Source organism: Rhincodon typus, chromosome 11 (assembly GCF_021869965.1).
Source record: "Rhincodon typus isolate 14 chromosome 11, sRhiTyp1.1, whole genome shotgun sequence".
Lineage (NCBI taxonomy): Eukaryota > Metazoa > Chordata > Chondrichthyes > Orectolobiformes > Rhincodontidae > Rhincodon > Rhincodon typus.
In genome coordinates this window covers 15,535,134-15,546,968 of record NC_063342.1, presented here as the reverse complement: position 1 = coordinate 15,546,968, position 11,835 = coordinate 15,535,134, and the positions used below count along the sequence as shown (strand labels likewise).

Here is an 11,835-nt window from a genome sequence, read left to right as displayed (position 1 = left end):
TGTACAGTTGTACAGTTGCCACATTATAGGAAAGATGTAAATACAGTAAAGAGTGCAGAAGCAATTTACAACAATGGTTCCAGGAATTAGAAACTTCAGTGTCGAGGATAGATTGGAGAGAAAAAGGTTAAGAGGAGATTCAGTAGAGATTTTCAAAATCATCAGTGGGCTGGACAGATTAGTTAGAGAGAAGCTATTCTGCCCACCAAAGTGGTAAAAAAGGGCATAGATTTAAAGTGACGTGTAAATGAAGCAAGAGTGATGTGAGGAAAAGGATTTTTCACATTGCAAGTAGTCAGTGTATGGAATTTTTTCTGAAGAAGGGTCTCGACCCAAAACGTCAGCTTTCCTGCTCCTCTGATGCTGCTTGGCCTGCTGTGTTCATCCAGCTCTACACCTTGTTATCTCAGATTCTCCAGCATCAGCAGTTCCTACTATCTCACCCAGAGGAAAGCCCTGTTTTGCAGACATGGGGAGAATGTGCAAACTCCACACAGACAGTCACCTGAAAGTGGAATCAAACTGGGCTTCCAGGTGCTGTGAGGCAGCAGTAGTCACCACTGAGCTACTGGGCTGCTCTTCTTCAGTGACCCTTTCTCAGAACTGCCAGAAATTTACAGAACATTTTGGAAGTGACAGAGAACACTGCATTGTCTCCTTAAGAACTTCCAACTGTGTTTCATGAAATACAGTGAGGAGCTTATGGTCCTCCAATGGTAAATGTTGCTGTCCGGCCCGACGTCCAATAATAGGTCAGTGACTTTGCTGAATAACAAATGAAGAATTTCATCAGGGTGATAAAACTTTCCATTCAAAATATGGTACAGAGGAATTCCAGAATAATAAATGGAACTGTACATAAAAATAGTCGATAATGGATGAAGCAGGAACCCTTCTACAATACAACCGTACATCTTGCACACTCTCTCTGAACTAGGATCTCTCTCTGAACGGCAGTGAAAAATATACAGCAATGGCCAAAATCTACCAGCCTCTGTTAAAGAATGTAATTTACTTCACCACTTCTGCTTACCTAGGCGCTGCGCAGTCATTCACGCGTGTTATATTGATGCAGCATCTCTGAGTGCTGATGTATAGTGCTGAACTGAAAGCTGAGAAACCTGCAGGAGTGTTCAGTCTTAATGAAAAGGAATCCCCAGCTAGTGGCTTGTGTTAGTCAAATGCCTTCAGGATGTAGAGGGAAGGTAATGACCATATCTTTACTGTGTGGAAGAAAGAGCCTTTGTGAAACAAATCAAATCAGATTAGACAAATCCAGCCACCTACTCTGTTACAAATACTGGGAATCTCCTTCAGCGTTCTCCCTTACCACCAACGGAAACTCCTTTTAGCTGCAAAAATGTGATGTGGGCTGAAGAATAAGTGTTGGACAGTCGGGGCCTCTGTTTAATTTCTGATCTGAAGAGTAACACCTCTGGCAATGCACGATATAGTTCTGTACTGGAGTGTCAGTTTACTTTTCTAGGTCATATTGTTCAATCACTGAGTACTCTGGGCCTCTCTGCAGAGACGCTGCATTTGGCGTGAAATAGAGTGATGGGCCTAATGTCTAATCCCACACAGTGGATTTTCAAGATGGCAGATATCAATGACTGAATGGTGTAAATTCCTAAGTTTCTAATTTTGGGTAAACCATTTGGAAATTCCCCAAATTTAAAAAGACGATGCCAAAAGTCTTGTTTACAAATCCCAGTAATTATTGATCCTAGATGTAAGCATTGGGAGGCATTACTTATTGAGAGTTTTGATTGAATTCAGTTCAGTAGGTTTCTATTCAATTCTGTTTCTATTCTGATGAAGTAACTGATCCACTGTCAGTGCATATCAGTAAAGTTCAGGCATTTGATTTCATTGTATAACTATAGGCTTTCAGTATTGGGGCTCGAAATCATCATAACATGACCTGTAACTGACGAGTCTACGTTCTATCCATTATTAGGTTTTGAACTTAGTGAAAGACAACAATCTTGCTCCAGCATAAAAGTCTGGAAAACAGTTCTGAACCTCACTTATAAATGTGAATCAGCGGTGAAATATTGTCTTATAAATCTTCTCTATAGAATCTTCTCCATAACACTTCAACCCATTCCTAATTAAAAATCTGTCTATTGCATCCTTAAATTTACTCAGTGTCCCAGCATCCACTACAGTCTGGGGTAATGGATTCCACAGGTTCATGACACTTTGAGAGAAATAATTGCTCCTCATCTCTGTTTTAAATCTACTCCCCTTCATCCTAAAACCATGACCTCTCATTCTAGCTTGCCCCACATGAGGAAACATCCTTTCTACATCTACATTGCTAATGCCCTTAAGCTTCTTATATACCTCTAAACTCCAGAGGGTATGGGCCTAAACTGCTCAGTCTCTCTTTCAAAAACAAACCCTTCATCTCTGGAATCAATCTATTGAACATTCTCTCAACAGCTTCCAATGCAACTACATCCCTCCTTGGCTAAGTGCACCAAAATAATAATGTCATGTCGAGCACTTTCTAGAGACAGGTTTGAGTGTTTACTGTTTATTTCAAGTGCTAACTTTAGTTCGACTTGACTGATTGCATCAAATAGCACAAATTTGCTCGGTTTATTTCATCGGGCTTGGCTAAACATCTTAAATCAAGGAGAGAGAATGAAAAGCCTTGATTATAGTGTAAAGAAGGTTCTGCATTCAATTTGTTAACATGATTTTGTTGTGAGCTTGGACTCAGATTGTTGAATTACTATTGATGCCCATTCTCAATTGCTTTGACCTTCTTATTGCTCCTCTGAGGCCCCTGCAATAATAGACATGTCACGATGGTTTGATGTAGGATTTTGCATAATCCTGACCCAAAGTGATGTATGTTCAAGTCGGGACTCGAAAGGAAAGTTTACATTCATATAACATGTTTCTCCTGACATCTCAACATTTACAAAGGATGAAGTGTAGTTACTGTTGTAATGTAGGGAACATACCAAGCCCCTTGAAACAGCAATATGATAATAGGCTATCTGTTTCATTGATTGAAGGATAAATACTGGGCAGGACACCAGAAATACCTCCCCTGTTTCTCTTCAGAATAGAGCAATGGGATTCTTTACATCCATCTATGAGTGTACATGGGCTCTCAGTGTAGCATTTCACTCAAGGCTCCGGTAGCTAAGCACAGCACTGCAGTGTGACTTGAAATCAGGACTTTGGGTCGCAGGGGCAAGAGTACAACAGATTGAGCCACAGGTGATACCACTAAGTAAATGGAAATTCTTTTCCTCTGTAGTTGCAACTCTTATCTGTCGCTGTAATGCAGCTTGTGAAGGAGGCCAGTTCTGCTACAGCAACTTCAGGGAGGTGCTGAAGTGCATCCTATTCATGGTGTGTATTGCAGAGCACAAGGTGCCAGTAGTGGACATAGATTCCAAGCGATCTCTATGTCCTTGCAGCCATTACAGCAGCATCAAAAACGACTTACAAAAAGAGTGCCACCTTCCTAGATTGTCTTGATCCATGACCATTCATCTGCCATCACAACAGGTCCACAGCTGACTCCATCTCCAAAGCCTTACACTCATCCCTGGAACATGTCAGACTCCTATTTATTGACTTTAGTTCTGCTCTCAACCGTAATTCCAGCTAAACCCATCTCCAAACTCCAAGACCTTGGACTCTGCTTCCCCCTTCTGTGACTGGATCCTTGACTTCCTGATCCACAGACCACAATCAGTAAGGATAGGCTACAACACCTCCTTCATAATAATCCTCAACAATGGTGCCCTGCAAGGCTGTGTAATATACTCCTTACACACTTACAACAGTGTGGGCAAATTCTGCTCTAATGCCATTTGCAAGTTTGCAGATGACACAACCATATGTGCCAGATCTCAAACAACAGTGAGACAGAGTATTAGAAAGAGATAGAGAGCTTACTGGCATGATGTAAAGACACTAATCTCTCCTTCAATGTCAGCAAAATGAAGGAGCTGGTCATTGATGTCGTTGGTGCTGAGGTGGAAGTGGTCAAAAGCTTCGAGTTCTTAGGAATAAATATCACCAATAATCTATCCTGGCCCATCCGTAACAAAACTCACTCAAGAAAGCACACCAGCCTCTACTTCCTCAGATGCCTAAGGAAATTTGGCATTTCCACAATGACTCTTACCAATTTTTATATACGCACTGTGGAAAACATCCTATCTGGATGCAGCACAGAGGGGTATGGCAACTTCTCTGCTCAAGACCACAAGAAATGACAGAGAGTTGTGAGCGCAACCCAGTCCACCATGAAAACCAGCCTTCCATCCACTACCTCCATCTACACTTCCTGCTGCCTTCGGAAAGCAGCCAACATTGTCAAAGACTTCTCCCAACCCGGTTATATTCTCTTCCATCGGAGAGGAAATGCAAAATTTTGAAAACACATACCGACAGATTCAAGGCAGATTGTTCCCCACTGTTATTAGACTTTTGAAAGGACCTCTCATATATTAAAGTTGATTTTTGTCTGCACCTTCTCTGTAGCTGTAACACTATATTCTGCATTCTGTCCTATTATCCTGACGTACTTATGTAAGGTATGATTCGTCTATATAGCATGCAAAGCAATACTTTTTACTGGATTTCAGTACTCGTGGCATTAATAAATCAAATCAAATCAAATCATTTTTGTGGCACCTTTAATAATAGCAAAACATTCCAAGGTGCTTCACACACTGTAATCAAAAATAAAACTTGCCCGAGACCACACTTGGAGATATTAGGATAGATGACCAAAAGTGTGTTCAATAGGTTGGGTTCAAAGTTCAATGTTAAGGGAGGTGAGAGATGGAGAGGTGTAGAGTGAAATTCCAGAGCTTCAGACTGAAGCAGTTGAACATGTAGCCAACAATGGTTAAACAATGAAAATCAGGATTATGCATGGGACTGGAATTGTTGGAGTATATATGTCTCGGAGGATTGCAGGTCTGTGGAGAATACAGATATAATCATTCCCTTCCAACATTGTACACTTCTACCTCTTCCCCAGCAAATGAATCTCCTGGCAGGGTAGACAGAGAAGATAAAAACTGAAAGAACTGCAGATGCTGTAAATCAGGAACAAAAACAAAGTTGCTGGAAAAGCTCAGCAGGTCTGGCAACATATGCGAAGGGAAAAACAGAGTTAACGTTTCGGGTCCAGTGACCCTTCCTCAGAATTGATGGTGGCTGGGAAAAACGTCAGTTTATATGCAGAAAAAAGGGAGGGGGCTGGGGTAGGGAGTAAACAATAGGATAGAGCCTAAAGAGAGAGAAGAGCAGTTGGACAGACAAAGACTTGATAACGATCAGGCATGAGAGTGAATAGTTGTTAATGGGGACTATTAGTGACTAACAACAGGTAGTGTGTAGTGGTAGGCTATGTGATAACAACGCCTGGTGTGTGGGGTAGGGGGCTGGGACATGGGAGAGATTAGTCCCTCAAATTATTGAACTTAATATTGAGTCCAGAGGGCTGCAGGGTGCCCAAGCAGAAAATGAGGTGTTGTTCTTCCAGCTTGCGTTGAGCTTCGCTGGCACATTGCAGCAAGCCAGAGACAGAGATGTTGGCCAGGGAACAAGGTGGTTTGTTAAAGTGGCAGACAACAGGTAGTTCAGGGTCTTTTTTGCGAGCAGCACGTAGATGTTCTGCGAAGCAGTCACCCAGACAGAAGATGTTTCAAACATGGGGAAGACTCATAGATGTTTTGAGAATCAATAAGTCACTACTAAATCCAACAGTGAATTCTTTGTTAAATACCAAGGGTTAAGTTCCGGTTGGACACAGTTTTCTGAGTCAGAGTTTTATTTCTACTCACTGTCCACAAACTCCAACAATATTGATTGTCTGCGCTTTCAAATCTTGCAGTTAGACACATCATTGTACTGCCATTCTCACATTCCGATCACTTAATCTGAACTATTAACATCCTTCTCCCACCAGCACTCTACACCCCACCACCCCTATACCCCACCAACTATAGCATAAATGCTGCCCCCTCTTTTTTCCACACTTCATTTCAGCTCTGATAAAGAGTCTTCTAGACTTGAAATGTTAGCTTGCTGTCTCTCCATGGATGCTGTTTGCCCTGCTGTGATCTCCAGCATTTGTTGTTTTCAGTTCAGATTCCAGCATCTGCAGTAATTTTCTCCAATACTGATTGCCTATTCCCTGTCTATAGATATTTTTCATCAACCTATTCGGATGCACATGACACATCTCTGGGCCAGGTGGTACATGAACTGATATCTTCTGGCTCAGAGATATGGACACTGAGCCACAAAAGCCTTCAGTGCTCACCTAATTAGCCCTTAATTAAATTTTAATAATCTCCATTCCTAGTTGCATTTGGCCTCAGACATCCCCGCTAGACCTTCTAGATGATAAGATACTTTAATGAAATAGTACTTAAATAAACATTTGAAAGTAGCCAATACTATGAGCCAAGTGCTGGAAATGGGTTTAGAATACATTGATGCTTGATAGCGGTGTAGGCATGATGGGATGAAGATCCTTTTATCACACTGTAAAAACTCTATGATTCAATGAGTGGTTGGAATGGGAATTTTGGAGTTCTTGACAGAGTATCTGTTGAATTGAGGAGAAGTGAGAAAGATATGTTAGGGAGAAAGGATATTTGATTTAATTTGATTTGATTTACTATTGTCACACGCACGAAGATACAATGAAAAATATTGTTTTGCGATGCTAAGTACATCAGGGTAATATTGTGACAGTATTAAATTGCCCATAGTATTCAGGGATGAGTAGATTAGGTGGGTTATAGGGGGATGGGTCTGGGTGGGATTCCTGAGGATCGGTGTGGACTTGTTGGGCCAAAGGGCCTGTTTCCACACTGTTGGGATTCTATGATTGGATTCTATAAATGAGTAAGTGAATTATAGTGGATCAAGGCAGCCTGGAGTTGATGTGTGCCCTTACTAACCTCTAGAAACACTTGGAATCATAGAATCCCTACCTTGCGGAAGCAGGCCATTCGGCCCATCGAGTCACACTGACCATCCAAACAGCAGCCCACCCCGACACTGTAACCCAACATTTCCCATGGCTAATCCACTTACCCCGCACATCCCTGCAAACTATGGGGCAATTTCCCATGCCAATCCACCGAACCCGCACATCTTTGGACCATGTGAGAAAACCAGAGTGCCCGGAGGAAACCCAAGCAGACACAAGGAGAATGTGCAAACTCCACACAATCGTCTGAGGTTGGAGCCAAACCCAGGTCCGTGGTGCTGTGAGGCAGCAGTGCTTACCACTGAGCCATAGTGCCAATTCGGAATCCTGGATGTCCGAGCCATCGGGCGGTAGTCAATTAAGGCATGTTGCCTGATTTTTCTTTAGCATCAGGATGATATTCATTGTCTTGAAGCAGGTGGGAACCTCAAATTGTAGTGAGGAGAGGTTGAAGATGTCTGCAAATACACCTGCCAGCTGGTCCATGTAGGATCTGAGTGCAAGCTGGTGACTCCATCCAGGTCAGTCACTTTCCATGGATTCACCCTCAAGAAGGCCAATCTGACATCTATGGTGGTGACCATGGGTACAGGTACACCCAAGGCTGTTGGGATAGGTGACATCATTCCACTGACCTTCTGTTCAAAATGAGCATGGAGTGCATTCAGCTCAGTGGGGAGAGATGCATTGTTGGGATATAGTGATAGAATTATACGGGAGGTGATTGATGTGAAAGACCTGCCACAGCTAGGCAAAACAATCTTTTTTCTGTACATTACTATGTAATCGCTGCCCTCTAGAAAGCCCACTTCTACAGTTTTGGATCCAGTTTGTGAGGAAAAATCAGCAGCTGAAATATGAACCAATATTTTTCCATCCTCAGCTGCTTGGTCAACCAAGTATCTCTTGCGTTTTGTTTATTCCGTGATTGACTCATGGTTTGCACTTCATCCAGGCTTTACAAGGCCAATCAATGCCCTGACATGGCATAATTGGATTAATCCTGGAAAAGGGTGCTTTGCGCCTGGCTGATTTGCAAATTGAAGACACTGACCCGGATTCCACAAAGTTTCATTCTGTTTGACAGCCAAGGCATGAAAAATGTTTTATCTGCACACTTTGCTTTCACTGACACCTGCCTTTTTGCAATTTAGCAAAAATCAGACAACCATTGTCCTCAAAAAATCCCGAACTTTATCATTTATTAGATCAGAAGTCATTGGCTCTGACAGGATTTGACAAAGCCTGAATAGTACTTTGGTTATCATAATATTTCATACTCCAGAGAAAACTCATTCAAATGCCAAAACCCCCACAGAATTCACGTCTTCTGGGAAGCAGTTAGCAAACATTTATTTGGCTGAAATAACGCTAAAAACATATACATCACAAATATGTTATAATTTTAGACAGTTGCACATCTAGTAGGATGTTGACCCCAGTAACCAAATCATAGCGCCAAAGATAATGCAGTGTTGTTGGTGAACTAGCAAGCTACAGACTCAGGTAATATTCTGGGGTCCTGGGTTCAAATCCCACCATGACAGAAGGTGGAATTTGTATATAATAAATGTCTGAAATTAAAGGTCTAATGATGACAATGAAATCATTGTTAAATGTCAAGGAAAAAAGAACCCATTTGGTTCACTAATGTCTGTTAGGGAAGGAAATTGCCATCCTTACCTGGTCTGGCCTACATGTGACTCCAGACTCACAGCAAAGTGGTTGACTCTTAACTGCTCTCTGATAATTAGGGATGGACAATGAATGCTGGTTTAGCCAACATAGTGTGGAGCTGGAGGAACACAGCAGGCCAGGCAGCATCAGAGGAGCAGGAAAGCTGATGTTTTGGGTCGGGACCCTTCTTCAGAAATGGGGAAGAAGGGTCCCTACCCAAAACATCAGCTTTGTCCTCTGATGCTGCGTGGCCTGCTGTGCTCTTCCAGCTCCACATTGTGTTATCTCTGACTCCAGCATTGGCAGTTCTTACTATCTCTGGTTTAGCCAGTAATGCCCACATCCCTTGAATGAATTAAGGAAAAATACAAAAGGCTTAAAAATTCCTCGTGTTTCTGCAGATCACCTCCATGACTTTCCTGCACGCTTCGGTGAAGGATGAATTACAACAGGTTGCTGGCTGGAGCTTTGAAGGATCCAAGTGGTGATCCTGGAAGCCCCTTTGTGAATAGGGCTTTTAAAAAAGAGCTCACTTCCCCTCCTTCTTTGTAGAGCTACTACCCATTGCCTCTCCATGTGTTGCTCAATACCATTGTAACCTCTGCCCACCCCACAATGAGGCAATGTTACTCTCTGCTTCCTTGCGCTCAGCAAAGAAAAACGTCCAAATACCTCCAGCAACTCACAATTCACTTTACCTTAGAAGATTATTAGCACCTCAGATGCAACTCATTGAGGGACCTTTTAAATAGTCCCAGGGCAAGGGACATTTTGCTTCATAAATGATCCTTGCTTCAGGATGAGTGATCAGTAGACATGCTGCCTATGCACATGTTAACCGATTTTGGTCCCAACATTGCATCAGCACCTCACTGTCCATCCAAGCTGTTTAGGCTGTGCCTTTATGCACCGCTCCATTTGCTAACACATTCAGACTGTGCAGAAAGCAGCTAGTATGACAACACATCCATGAAACTTTCACTGAGATCTTTGTAGCTGGAGGTGAAGCTGACTGAACGTTACAGTACAGAAATGGAGCATGTCCTTTGACAGCAAAGATAAAGATGGCTGGGAATCTGGTCTTTGCTAGATGACTGCTGCACATATCTGGTTCATAAAAGTATTACAAGCTGGAAAATCCAAATACTTTTCTGCAAGTAAATTTACATCAGAGAAAATTACAACCGAGACTAATTGAACCACTTGCATCAAGGTTGTTCCACTTTGTTCCATCTTCTTGCTCTTCCCCCTGCACAGTGTACAATTCTCATGCTCCCATTGCTCATTCAAAACCAAAATTAGCAAAATTTTGCCAAATATTCCCTACAAGGACTATGGATGTTGGAGTCAATTGGAACTTTGAAAGCATGAGATTGATAGATTTCTGTCTGGTTTTGATATCAGGGACATATGAAGCTGGGGCAGATAAATGGATTTGAAGTACAGATTAGGCATGATCTAATTGAATAGCAGCGTAGGCTTGAGAGGCTGAGTAGCCTATTACCATCCCTATATCTTATTACAATTGTCCTGTCACCGATAACATGTAATTCCATTTATCAACCTACTTCCCTTGGTATCATTACCAGTGCCATAAACCTTATCCTCATCTTCCTTCATGAGAATATTTCAAAATATACTCATATCTACTCTGCACATTTCTGTCAAAGTCATAAGCTGATGCAAGCCCATCACAAATTGGAAGAAATTTCTGTCTTCAGCATTTCATTGATGCAAAAAGCTGTTACATTTTGAACAGGCTGGTGCTTTGATTAAATTGTTAATCAAAGAACTTACATGCAAATTCAAATTTCACGATATCTTCATACTTCTAATATTCCAATGTGGTAATTTAAACATTGTTGTGTATTTATTGTTGGCTCACATGGTTCATTATTTACAAATAGTATCACTCTCAAAATTAAATAATAAAGAAATATTTTGCATCCATATATTATCTATCAAAACCTCAGGATATCCCAGTCACCACCATTTACTGTCACAGGAAGAATTTAATTGTGGAATTTGCCAACACATTGAGCTGTTGTGAAGTGAATAGCTTAGGTGTATTTAAGGAAAACTAAATAGTCACATGAGAGATCAAGGAATTGAAGACATGTTGATAGGATTAGATTGGATTGGAGGAGGCTTGTGCAGAGATGAACGGCACAGACTAATTGGGCAGAACAACCTGTTTCAGTGCTCTGTAGCTCTAGTCTGTGCTGCAGTCTGTATAACTGTTATTTATATAAAGTAGTTGAGGGGAAAGAGACACCCAAACCTGAGTTAATTGCCTTGAATCAATGATGGATCTGTATTAGAGAGAGAATTGGAGTTAACGTTAAGAGATAATAGGTCAGGGTAGATTTTGCTCCATGGGCTCCTGAGAGAAAGTAGCTACCTTTTCTGATGAAGGGTCACTGTCTCATAATGGTAACTCTGTGATGACTACACACATGCTGCCAAACTTGCCTTGTTTCTCCAGCAATATCCCTGTTTTTGCTTTGTAATCTTTTCTCTTTCTCTAAGGCACCCGTTTGGCTTGACCACACTCCAGGTATGGTCTTCTTGGAACAGAGAAAGATAGACCCTTGATTAGTAAAGAGATAAAGGGTTATGGGGGGAAAGCAGGAGAATGGGGTTGAGAAACATATCAGCCATGATTAAATGGTGGAAGAGACTTGATGGGCCAAATGGCCTAATTCCTATATCTTATGGTCTTATAAGATATTATAAGACAATTAAGCCCAATGTCCACTTTTGCCTTTCTTTTGCCCTTTATATATCTAAAGAAACTCTTGCAATCTTCTTTCACATTACCGGCTAGCTTACCCTCATAGTTAATGTTCTCCCTCCTTATTTTGTTTTTCATTAACCTCTGATGATCTTCGTAGGCTTCCCAAACCCCTGGCTTTTCACTGCCTTTCGCTGCATTAAATGCTTTCTCTTTTGCTTTTATGCTATTCCTGGACTTTCTTTGTAAGCCATAGTTGCCTCATCCTCCCATTAGTATGCTTCTTTTCCCGAAGGATGAATTTTTGCTGTGTCTCCCGAATTACTACCAGAAACTCCTGCCATTGCTGTTCCACTGTCTTTCCTGCTAGGTTCCTCTCCCAGTCAAAAGTTGAGACATTCGGTGAAGTTCAGATTTTGGTCTTCTGAAGTGC

The 11,835-nt window shown here is 41.7% G+C and overlaps 1 protein-coding gene across 1 annotated transcript in view; it reads right to left on the bottom strand.

Annotated features, from left to right (window-relative positions):
- The window catches only part of LOC109910887 (Down syndrome cell adhesion molecule-like), a 490,591-nt gene that overhangs the window by 23,028 nt on the left and 455,728 nt on the right, over window positions 1-11,835 (bottom strand). The gene's annotated exons all lie outside the window — the stretch shown is intronic.